This window comes from Sardina pilchardus, chromosome 9, assembly GCF_963854185.1.
Source record: "Sardina pilchardus chromosome 9, fSarPil1.1, whole genome shotgun sequence".
In the NCBI taxonomy this organism is placed as follows: Eukaryota; Metazoa; Chordata; class Actinopteri; order Clupeiformes; family Clupeidae; genus Sardina; species Sardina pilchardus.
Window position 1 is genome coordinate 16,624,196 of NC_085002.1, and position 11,882 is coordinate 16,636,077.

Below are 11,882 nucleotides of genomic sequence, written 5' to 3' on the forward strand. Positions count from 1 at the left end.
TTGTGAAAAGGTGAGGTTTTTCATATAATATTTTAGTAATGGCACACACTGAGGACACCATAAAGAAATAAACAGAAGAAACACATATATCTGTATATGTTGCATAAAAAAATTAAAGACCAAAGAGGTGTCGTTACAAAAGAAAATAAAGCAGTGCTTTGCCCTTGGCCTTTTCTCATGTAAAAGAATAAATGATTCTCTGCTTATCTCCCTCAACAATGGAATTCTCTTCTCTGATTGGCTGATGGGGTGGCCATTAACTTCGTATAACCTGCTACCTTTGAAGTAGTTCCCGTATCACACTTGAATATTAATTCGCCAAACTCGTTGCGAAGTTTAAATGAACTGTCACGTTGCATCCAAGCTGAAATACAGACGTGCAGAACCATAGTAACATTGTAGCATATGACGGAGGTGGATTGTAGCTAGTTGGATGCCATGTAGGCTATAAAAGTAGCGATCTTTCAAAGTTAAAGTTAATCAGAATCCTGGGATATGCCCGCTTGACAACGGGAAAGATAGAACCAGAGCCATATAAAGAGACCTTCTCTTTTGAAAAAGCCAAACGACTTCCAAACTTTGGATTTAAGTTTCGCCGGCGCGTTGAATATAGGTTCGGAGTTGTCAGAAATCTTTTCTTCTTCTTCTTCTTCTTTAGTTTATTGGCAGATTACAGCTCTTTGTTGCATACCGCCACCAACTGTACAGGAGTGTGCAAAGGGACTTGGCATTCTATCTTGGTCTGTTCAATAGGAAATGTTCATGTTATAGATAAAGAAAACAAAACAAAACAAAACAAAAAACCAAAAAAAAAAAAAAAAAAAAAAAAAAAAAAAAAAAAAAGGATCCTAGATCCTTTTGATTAAGCCTGAGTCATTTAGAAAAATAAATAAGGATTTGATCATGTCTCTCTGCATTCCTTCTTCCTTAAGAATGTTCCCAATCCCATGTTTAGCCTCTCTTACTTTCCATTGCTGTCTGTGTTCTGTGTATTTATTGCAATTAAATAAGACATGATCTACATCCTCTAAAATATGACATTCAGAGCATAAACCATTACTCTTTCCTATTAATCTAAGCGTACCATTAAGACCTGTGTGACCCAATCTTAGCCTACTATATACCACCTCTTCCCTTCTGTTGTTACATACTGTTATTATTTTCCTCCCTCCTACATTTTCTTGAATTGAGTGGTAATGCCTTGCATTATACTCTAACCTCCATTCATTTTGCCATTTAAGTATAATTTCTGATTTAATTATAGATTTAGCTTCTCCCTTCCCCATTGAAATATTGATATCTATTTGCTCTATTTCCAGCATATCTTTAGCTATTTTGTCCGCCTTTTCGTTACCTTTAATCCCAACATGTGCTGGGACCCAACAAAACTGAACCACTAATCCAAGGTTTTTTAAGTTCAATAACATATGTCTAGCTTCAGTAACCAAGTCCTCTCTAACTGATTTACCCGTGTCAAAACTGATTAAAACTGCCAAAGAGTCAGTACATATGATAGAGCGAAGTGGCTTGATCTCTTCTATCCACCTCAGTGCAGTTATAACTCCAGTTAATTCTATAGAATATATGGATAGGAAATTACTCAGTCTATAACCATATTTCTTATTAAATGAAGGAATATAAATCCCAACTCCACAATGTCCATTTTGAGGATTTTTTGACCCATCTGTAAATATTTGAATAAAACCATAATATTTAGTTAGAAGATGTCTTTGGCTGCATTCTGCAAGACTTGTTTCATTAGGTTGCTTTTCTTTTTCACTTAATAGTTCTACATCTATGGATGGAACAGGCAGCATCCATGGGGGAACTGAGCTCAACACAAGAGCAGGGCTAAACTTGAAATCCATAACTCCATACTCTCCTGCTGTATTTTTAATGTGCCACCCAAAGCCTGGTCTTTTTGATTGGTATTCCCAACAGTCCTTAAGGACTGTTGAAGCAGGATTATTAACACTTCCTTTCAGTCTCACCCAATATGATAAGGACAGTTTATCAAATCTGAACTTAAGTGGGGTTTCTTCAGCTTCAACTAGTAAAGCACAAGTAGGAGTTGTTTTAAATGCTCCTAACGCAATTCTTAAACCTTTAAATTGAATTCTGTCAAGTTTCCTAAGAGATGTTATACATGCAGAACTATAAACTATGCATCCATAGTCTAAAGTAGATCTGATTAATGCTCTGTAGATGTTCATTAATGATTGTTTATCTGCTCCCCATTGCTGCCCAGAAATCATCCTCATAAGATTTAACACTTTTTTACATTTAGATTCTATATGCACTATATGATGTTTCCATGTCAATCTTTCATCCATGTACATTCCAAGATATTTAAACTTCTTTACCCTTTCCAGTTGCTGATTGTATAACATAATTTTAAAATTCTCAGGAACTTTCCTCTTAGTAAAAAACATTATCTTTGACTTTGGTAAAGAGAATTTAAATCCCCAGTCTATTCCCCATTGTTCTAATATTCCTATTTCTTTTTGTAAACTTCCAACAATGTATGGAATATTTCGCCCTCTTTTCCATACTACAGCATCATCTGCATACAACAAACCTTCGCCTCCTTTTTCAAATAAATCATTAATCATAATATTAAATAAGATAGGACTTATAACGCTTCCCTGAGGAATTCCGCTCTCCACCATATATTCTTTTGATAATTCATTACCTACTCTGACCCTCAAAGTACGATGAGATAGGAAATCCAAAATGAAATTAAACATCCTCCCACTTATTCCAATATTTTCCAGCTTAATTAATAGACCCTCTCTCCACATGGTGTCATAAGCTTTTTCTATGTCCAGAAAAACGGCCACCATCACCTCCTTCATGGCTAGAGACTTTTCAACTTCATTACATAATTTAACAAGAGCATCTGTTGTTGACTTACTTCTTCTAAATCCTGTTTGATAGCCATTAAGCAGGCATTTTTTTTCCAAAAAATAATTTAAACGGCTCACAACCAATTTTTCCATAAGCTTTCCTAGATGCGACGTTAATGCTATGGGTCTGTAATTACCTGGATTACCAGCATCTTTCCCTGGTTTAGGAAATGGGAGAATTGTAGCCTTTTTCCATATCTTAGGTAATTTTCCTTCCTTCCAAATTTCATTAAATAACTCAAGAATCTTTTCTAGTACTTCCTCAGGAAGTTTCCTGAACATAGCATAACACAAGTTATCACATCCTGGTGAGGAATAACCTGTATTATTTACTGCCATTTTTAATTCTGACATATTAAAGTAATCATCAAGTATAGACTCAGTTTCAGGTTTAGCATTTAATATACCTTCATTTATCTTTAAAATTTCCTCTTTCCTTTTTTTAAAACATTCATCTAAATGATCTCCTTTATGTATATCAGCAAAACATTTTCCCAACATATTAGCCTTTTCCTTATCTGATAAAGCTTTAATATTTGTTTCATCAATTAACACAGGAATATTTGCTGGTTTATATCTACCTGACATCTTTTTAACCATCATCCACATTTTATCTAATCTAGTTTCCCTTCCAATAGTGGAGCAAAACTGCCTCCAAGATTCCCTTTTAACCTCTTTAATTACTTTCCTTGCAAGAGCTTTTTTTCTTTGGTATTCTATAAGATTATCTGTAGTTAAAGTTTGACGCAGTTTTTTCATAGCTTTATTTCGTTCTTTAATAACTTCTTTACATTGTTCATTCCACCATGGGACATTGACTCTTGTCTTCTGGCTTTGACTTATAGGGATGGCCTGACTAGCTGCAATCAGAATGAGGATACTTAATTTATCGTTCCGCTGATCTATAGTTTGTTCTACATTTGGAATATTCTTAACTTCTTCACTGCAAGTTGTTAAATATTTCTCCCAGTCAGCTTTCATAAAATGCCATTTATGATGAATGTAACTTTCTTCAATCTTCAATTCAACTTCTATTTTACAAAAAATAGGAAAATGATCACTACCAATACTTGTGTTCTGTTCAATCTCCCATTCACATATACTTGCTATCCTCCTATCAACTAAAGTTAGGTCAATACATGAGGTTTCATTTTTGTATACATTTATCCTGGTTCCACTACCATTATTTAAACATACTAACATTCTGTCATTCATCATTTCCTCAACAGCCTCCCCATTTAGATCTGTATGTTTACTTCCCCATAAGCTATTGTGTGCATTAAAATCCCCACACCAAATTTCCCTGTGAGACCTTTTAACAATGCTCCTCAGCGACTCATTTGTTAGAGCTTTACATGGATTATAGTAATTAATAATTGTGTATTTACCACTCTCCCCATTAAAGATTTCAGCCACTATACATTCATGTTCTTTAGCTGTACCCAACTGTCTATATGATACTCCTTCTCTAATAAAAGTTATACACCCTCCTCCTCTCTCTTTATCCCTGTCATGTCTAATACTGGTATATCCTTTTAAAACAAAATCTAACTGCGGTTTTAACCATGTTTCCTGTATGCATATGATATCTGGTTTATCATTTAATTCATGTATATACCTTTTAAACTCTTGTCCATTTGCTATCAAACTTCTTGCATTCCACTGGAGAATGATTAACACCATAAGAAATTTAACCAGTTTGAGATTCTCCATATTTATTATTTAACAGTTCATGAATATCATCAGCTTTAGTTGTGGTACCCAGAAAATCATTTGCAGCTTCCACAACTGATTTGATTCTATCACTCTTCCTAGAGTGCTGCATTGTTACATTAACTATAGAACATATAAATGCTATGAATTCTTTTTTGTCTATGAGCAAAGTCTCTTTTGAGATTCTTGTTCTGCATTCACACCGTTCTGTCACTGGATTAGACCTAGGCAGGCCTACCTTTATCTGCTCATCAGTATGATTCCCACTATTTTGTCTTGGAATCCAAGAGTTCTGTTCTGTTGGAGATACAAATCCGTTAACATTAATGTCCTTTTTAGCTTTATTTATCTCCTTTAAAGCATTAGCATATGAAACCTGGTGAGTCAGTTTGTACTTCTGAACTTCTTTCGCCTCCTTCTGTCTTTCACACCCCCCATAGGCTGCACTATGCTGACCTCCACAGTTACAACATTTTAACTGTACATTCTCCCCACATTTCCCATACTCGTGTTCCCCTCCACATTTTGCACACCTAATTTTTCCTTTACATTGTGTTGCTACATGACCAAAACGTTGACATTTGAAACAACGTATTACAGGGGGAATAAATTCTCGTACTGGATAGCTCATAAAGCCCATTTGTACTTTTGCAGGTATGTCATTCTTGAAAAAGAGTAAAACTGATAAACTCTCTGTTTTTTCTTTACCTTTCGTCAGGCGTTTTGCATCAACTATCTCTCCTCCTTTCAAATTGCTCTTGACCTCCTCAATGGATACTGACACTGGGATCCCAGTAATGACTCCTCTTTTCTTTGCCGCTACACCTGGAATGTGTGAAGTTATTTTAGAACCATTTAGGGAATTTCTCTTTAAGATCTGATCTCGCTGAGCTTCAGACGCTGCAAAAATCAGTAATCTACCGTTTCCCATAAAGCGAGCATGGTTAATTTGACCAATTTCTTTATCAATAGCTTTGGTGACATGAATAGGGTGTAAATCTGGCCCTCCTTTTTGATCAAATACTATAATCACTTTCCACACTTGCTTATCTGGATCCTTATCTCTAGATCGCATTTCAGGTTTACTTCTTTTAACTGTGTCTATAGATTCATTGCTACTGCTAGATACTGATCTTCGTCTCGCTTGCTTTTGTCTCACCTCTTCCCAAAACATGTCCTCCTCCTGATTATCTCTTATATCACTAGTACCTGCTGAATCTTCTGCCATTGTCCACTTTACATTCACTGTACAGTAGTTAAATTCAAACCTTCCGCGTTTGTTATCGCTGTTCACCGTCAACTCTCCACGTCAGTAGCCTACTTCCAGTCCATGACGGCTGGTCGTGCTGCTGTTGTGTTCAAGAACTGGTCGCTGCAGCTCGATCAGAAATCTTTTCTGAGGAAGACTAGCATCTCATTCCTTCAGGCACGTCCAGGGCACGTTTCGTTGGAATGGATAGAAGAACGTGATAGGCTATGCCATCTTTGACCAATGAGAGGCTGTCATTGTTCTCAAATCAAAATTGGGATGCACACAGCCACGCACCAGGCCAGGAAATCGAGTATTTCATAAGAGACGGTCAAGTCAGAAACGTTTGCGAATGTGAACCGATTTGTTTCTTTTAAATCGAAACAATAACCGATTCATGTCATGAAAAATTCGAAACGAGGCTTGATGCATCGATGTAGTCGTCTTTTACAGGTTAAAAACGAATATCGATATGTATCGGTTATTTTTTACACCCCTAATGTATATGTATTAAATGTATGTACATGTGTGATTGTGTGTATGTGTGTGTGTGTGTGTGTGTGTGTGTGTGTGTGTTACCCTGAAGTTCTTACATTTTTTGAGGTAATGTTTGGCACACCCTGCTGGTGTGATATCAGTGCTGTGGTTTTTGTTTTGTTCTGTGAATCTCCCTCATTCAGGTGCCTGGCCAATTAGCCCGTGATTAGCTAGAGACCTGCCTCTATAAGACCCCCCTGCTATTTTGAGAGGAGCACATGTAGACGAGCATTCTTAGTCTGAGAATTATGGCACTTTTTGACCTTTTTGATTATCTATCTATTTTGTACCTTACCTCTGATGTGTCTCTACATTTATAAATTATTATGATCTTATTTCAAGATCTGTAGCAGTGCGTGTGTGTGTGTGTGTGTGTGTGGCTTTTAATGTGTGCACAGAGCAGAGGCAGGTCCTACTGCCATCTCATGTTTAATTAAAGAGAGTTGTCGTTGGTATTGATGTGCTCGTTTGTTGCTCGAGCCCCCTCTGATTGATTGCGGTGACATTTGGTGTCCTCCAGCAAATGCCATCACCCGTGCGGTTCTACAGGATGCCATCCACGCCTGCCTGCCCCTCTAAAAGCAACCGAATGTCCCCAGTGGCAAAGGTGACCCTCTCCTACTCAAGAGGAACCACCTGAGACAAATCTGCTTGATCCCTGTTAATCTGGGACAAAAGGTGAGACACAAAAGGCTTTCTTATTATAATAATAATAATAATATCTTGGATTTATATAGCGCCTTTCATAATACCCAAGGTCGCTTAACAAATGAGAGGGGGGGGGGGGGTGTTAGGGGTCAAAGGACTTTGTGAAGAGAAATGTTTTGAGGTGCTTTTTGAACATGGACAGGGACGGGGCAGAGCGGACATGGAGTGGTAGGGTATTCCAGAGTGTGGGAGCATTGACAGAAAAAGCCCTGTCCCCAAAAGTCCGCAACCTGGTGCGGGGAATTAGCCTCGCGAGCCATCCACGTACTTCCGGCCAAGGATTGCCTCCACTACGAGTCTGGCCGTGCTCCTCTGTGGAGCATTCTGCTCGGTAGAATTGTAACAGAACGCCCCCCCTCCAGAAAGCAGCCAATAAATGAAGAGACGGGTTGGTGGGGGCGAAAGGGGGAGGGCGCTCGTGACGATGACGTTAAACGCCTGCGCTATGTTGTTATGAGTAACTATCGCCGATTGGGTGAGAGCTGTCCAATCAATTCAAACCAGAACTGGGCGTTACTTCCCGCTTCCTGCAAGCGCTTCAGAGCAAAGAAATGCCAGACCATAATACGAAATGAAATGGTAGTATTATGGGATGGTTAGGACCAGGCTAGCGGGGAATGGCCAGCAGGTCCTTGTCAGAGGACCGCAGGGAGCGTGACTGAGTGTAGGGGTGGAGGAGATCAGTGAGGTATTGAGGTGAGAGTCCATGGAGAGATTTGTAGGTGAGCAGGAGGATCTTGTAGGCGATGCGTGACTGGCAACCAATGAAGCTGTTGGAGAACGGGAGTGATATGCTGCCAAGGCTTTGTGTGGGTTAAAACCCTGGCAGCTGAGTTCTGAACATACTGGAGTCTGCTAAGGGCCTTGGTGGGCAGTCCAGACAGAACACCATTGCAGTAGTCCAGGCGGGAGGTTATGAAGGCATGGATGAGTGTCTCGGTTACTGAGGGTGTGAGTGAGGACCGAAGTCGTGAGATGCTTCTGAGGTGGTAGAAGGCAGACTTGGTGACGTTGTTAATGTGAGACCGGAAGGAGAGAGTGGAGTCAAGGATAACACCCAGGTTGCGCACCTCAGATGATGGGGAAATGGAGCAGCCATCCACGACCAGGGCCAGGTCTCCAATTTTCTTGAGCAGTGGTGCAGGGGCCACCACCATGAGCTCTGTCTTGTTACTGTTGAGTTTGAGTAGGTTTGTGGTCATCCATGATTTGAGTTCCTGCAGGCAGTTGACAAGTTGTGTGGGTGGGAGATGGGAGGAGGGGTTGGTGCTGATATAAAGCTGAGTGTCATCGGCGTAGCAGTGGAAGTTGAGTCCATGTTTACGGATAATATGACCCAGGGGTAGCATGTAAATGGTGAACAACAGAGGACCAAGCACAGAGCCCTGAGGCACGCCATGGTTGACGGGTGCTGGAACAGAGTTGGAGCCATTTAATGTGATGAATTGTTTCCGGCCTGTGAGGTAGGACCGGAACCAGGACAGTGCTGTGCCACTAAGGCCGATGAGTTCAGAGAGGCGACGGAGGAGGATGGTGTGGGAAACTGTATCAAAAGCTGCAGAAAGGTCAAGGAGGATGAGGATGGTGATGAGGCCATTGTCGGCAGCAAGCAGGAGGTCATTTGTGATTTTAATGAGGGCGGTCTCAGTGCTATGATGGGTTATTGAAGTGCAGTATTAATCTGCATGGTGTTGAAAAGATTTTGTACTATCCCAGGCCTGTTATTTGGCCCTCCTGAGCACTGGATGGTCATTTTGAATGTGATGATTTTGCCACCCAGTCACCTTCAACAACTCTGTTCAGATACTGTAACAGGCACATTTTAGTCAGAATCACTATCATTTGAATCACCTTTTGTTTCGGTTTCTCATACATCTGATTTTCCTGTTCTCCTGAGTCCTTCGGCTGGCGTAGGGCCGAAGTTGCCGTAGCATACTGCGGCCAGCCATCCGTGAGTCTTCTGACTGGTAGAGGATCGTGTGCCCAGAGCATCCATTTCTAATCGCGTCGGTCTGACTCAACTCAGACGATTAAGGTCCGCGGGGATTGCCAGGCATTTTTAATGGGACTGTCTCCGGCATGACATTTTCATCACGCGGAGAAAACACGCCAGCTCTCTTCCGCTCGATTCCTCCTGACCTCCAGAGAGTTCGCCGCTCCGCTCTGCTCGCCATGCGGCGAGCAATATCCAAACGCTAGAGACAAGAGAAAGGGCAAAATATTACATGTGCTGGCACACCACAACACACACATCATTACAGCTGAAGTGATTTGCCTAAGTCATGAGATGAGTTTCCTCGAGACGTTAATGCATACTGTTGGTCAAAGATGCAACATACTGTGCATAGCCATTCAAGAAGTTAAAGAGGCCCTTTTGTGAATAACATTGTACATTGATCACATGAAATCATAAAGAATAGTAATACGCTTCGGATTAACAAGCACCTCAGTGACAGGTGAGTGAATATGACAGACCCAGACAGTCTGAGATCTGGAATTTTAGGATAAGTTTGTCTGGGCTACTCAATTATCTGTTCTACTTTCTATTGTCTATTCCATTTCATGCACTATGCACAACTACCAAATACATATAGTAGAATTCAATTTATGGTAATGTACTTCCCCTTCTATCATTGCATTTATTACAAGAAGTCCATTGTTGACCAGTATGAGTTAATTCTTCAGTTCCATTTGCATGAACCATTCAGCTCTTCAATTAAATCACAACTCATTCCAGTTTGGTGTAGCGAAATTACATCGGCCGCTTTGATGTCCCAGTCCAAATGGCATTAAACGGCAGCACATTACATTATGCAAATGATTCCAAAAGCGTACAGGATGAGCAAGGAGAATGTCATCTGCCTCCCCACCATCATATTCTACCATTCCTCCCAGCTCAGGGGGAGGAACTGGGAATGGTAACAGCAATCTATTTGGTTGATATCTTTCAGCAGTCAAGCGGGACACTTAATTAAGAAGAGAGATGTCACCTCCCGGTCTGAACAGGTTCGCTCCTTAATAGCTTTCCGTGCCAAAGCTGCCATCAGCTTTTTCTGCCCTCAGCTTTTCTGCTGGAGTTGCAGGTCTTTCCGTTTCTCAGAAACGTTGTGCCAAGCGATGAATTTATGCAATTCATTATTTACTGCTGGCAGAGATTGCAGCGTTAATTTAGTTATTCATTTTGAGTTTATTTATTTATTTGTGAATTGATTTTCACCTTGGTGTAGGACATATTTCTTATTTCAGAGACATTGTGTTTCCCCGTGTACTCAAAATGCCTTTCCCTCAATGAAAAAAAAGGGTTTCTGTGCAACTGCTGTTATGAATCCTTGAGCAATTCATTTTGAAATAAATGAATGCATAATGTATTCAAAGACCTTAGAAATAGGATAGTGAACTCTTGATTAGTTTTCATTGCTACCATTGTCACATTTCATCAGAACATAGAGGTGAAGGTCTAGCAGCAACATTGATGAAATATTTTCTCGGGTAATGGAAATGACCAGACTTCCTTTTTATCCTTTTGACAACGTTAATTTTGCACCAGTGGAGAAAAAACTCTGACTGACCTGACCCATTTGGATGGCCACCTGCTGCCATCCAACCAGAGAAGCCTGTGGTGTCAGTAAACACAAACAGCTCCCCTCCATTGTCTGACCGCCTATCATCTCTTATTTTGGATGAAAAACAAAAAATCAAATTGTCTCCTGTCTGACTTCCTCAGTTATCTTTCACAGAGACTTCTCCTTCCACCTCTCTCTCTCTCTCTCTCTCTCTCTCTCTCTCTCTCTCTCTCACACACACACACACACACACACACTCACTCACACTCACTCTCTCTCTCTCTCTCTCTCTCTCTCTCTCACACACACACACACACACACACTGACACACACACACACACACACACACACACACTCACACTCACTCTCTCTCTCTCTCTCTATCACACACACACACACACACTCTTTTAGATTCTTCCTCTCTCTCTTTACCCTCTTTCTTACTGTCTCTCAATCACTACAGTATCTCTGATATCTCTCCCTCTCTCTCTCTCCTTTATTCTCCCTCACTCACACATCAGGTAGAAGGCTGGTCAGGGTCCGGGGGAAGACTCCTGCTCCTGCTCCGACTCTGAGGGCCGCCTGTGGTCCCGCTTGCGTGCGGGGGCCCCGGCCTCCGTCTGTGAGCTCCGGCGGGTCTGGAAGGAGAAGAGAGGTCCGCTGGCGGTTGGGGGGGGGACAAACAACTCATTCATTATTGAAGGTGGCAAACAGGGCTGGCTGCTCATCTACATAGCCTTTAAAAGGCGCCGCGATTTATTATTCAGCCCTTTTCTCCCCGGTGCCTGTGGGAGCACTGCTCGCCTGATTGTCCACAGCGGCCATTGTCTGTGGGCCCGCAAGGGCCCGGCCACTTAAAAACCTTTCACCAGGAGACTTTTAAACTCCGGCTATTGCTCTCTCCGCATGGGGTGGAGTGGGGTGGGGTGGGGTTGGGGATGGGGGAGTGATTTCTTGTTTGTATGTTTGTTGTGTTGTGGGGCGTGTATGTGAATGAGTGCCTCTAAGCCGCGAGTGTATGTTTGTGTGTGTGAGTGTGTACGCTTTTTGAAAAAGGGATGGGAGAGAGAGAGAGAGAGCAGGAGGGAGAGGGACAAGGGAGGAGGATTAAGAGAGGGATAGGGAGAGGCAAAGATGGAGAGACAGAAAAATAGTGAGGGAGAGAAAGAAAGGGAAAGAGACAGAAAGCAAGAGAGAGAGAGAGAG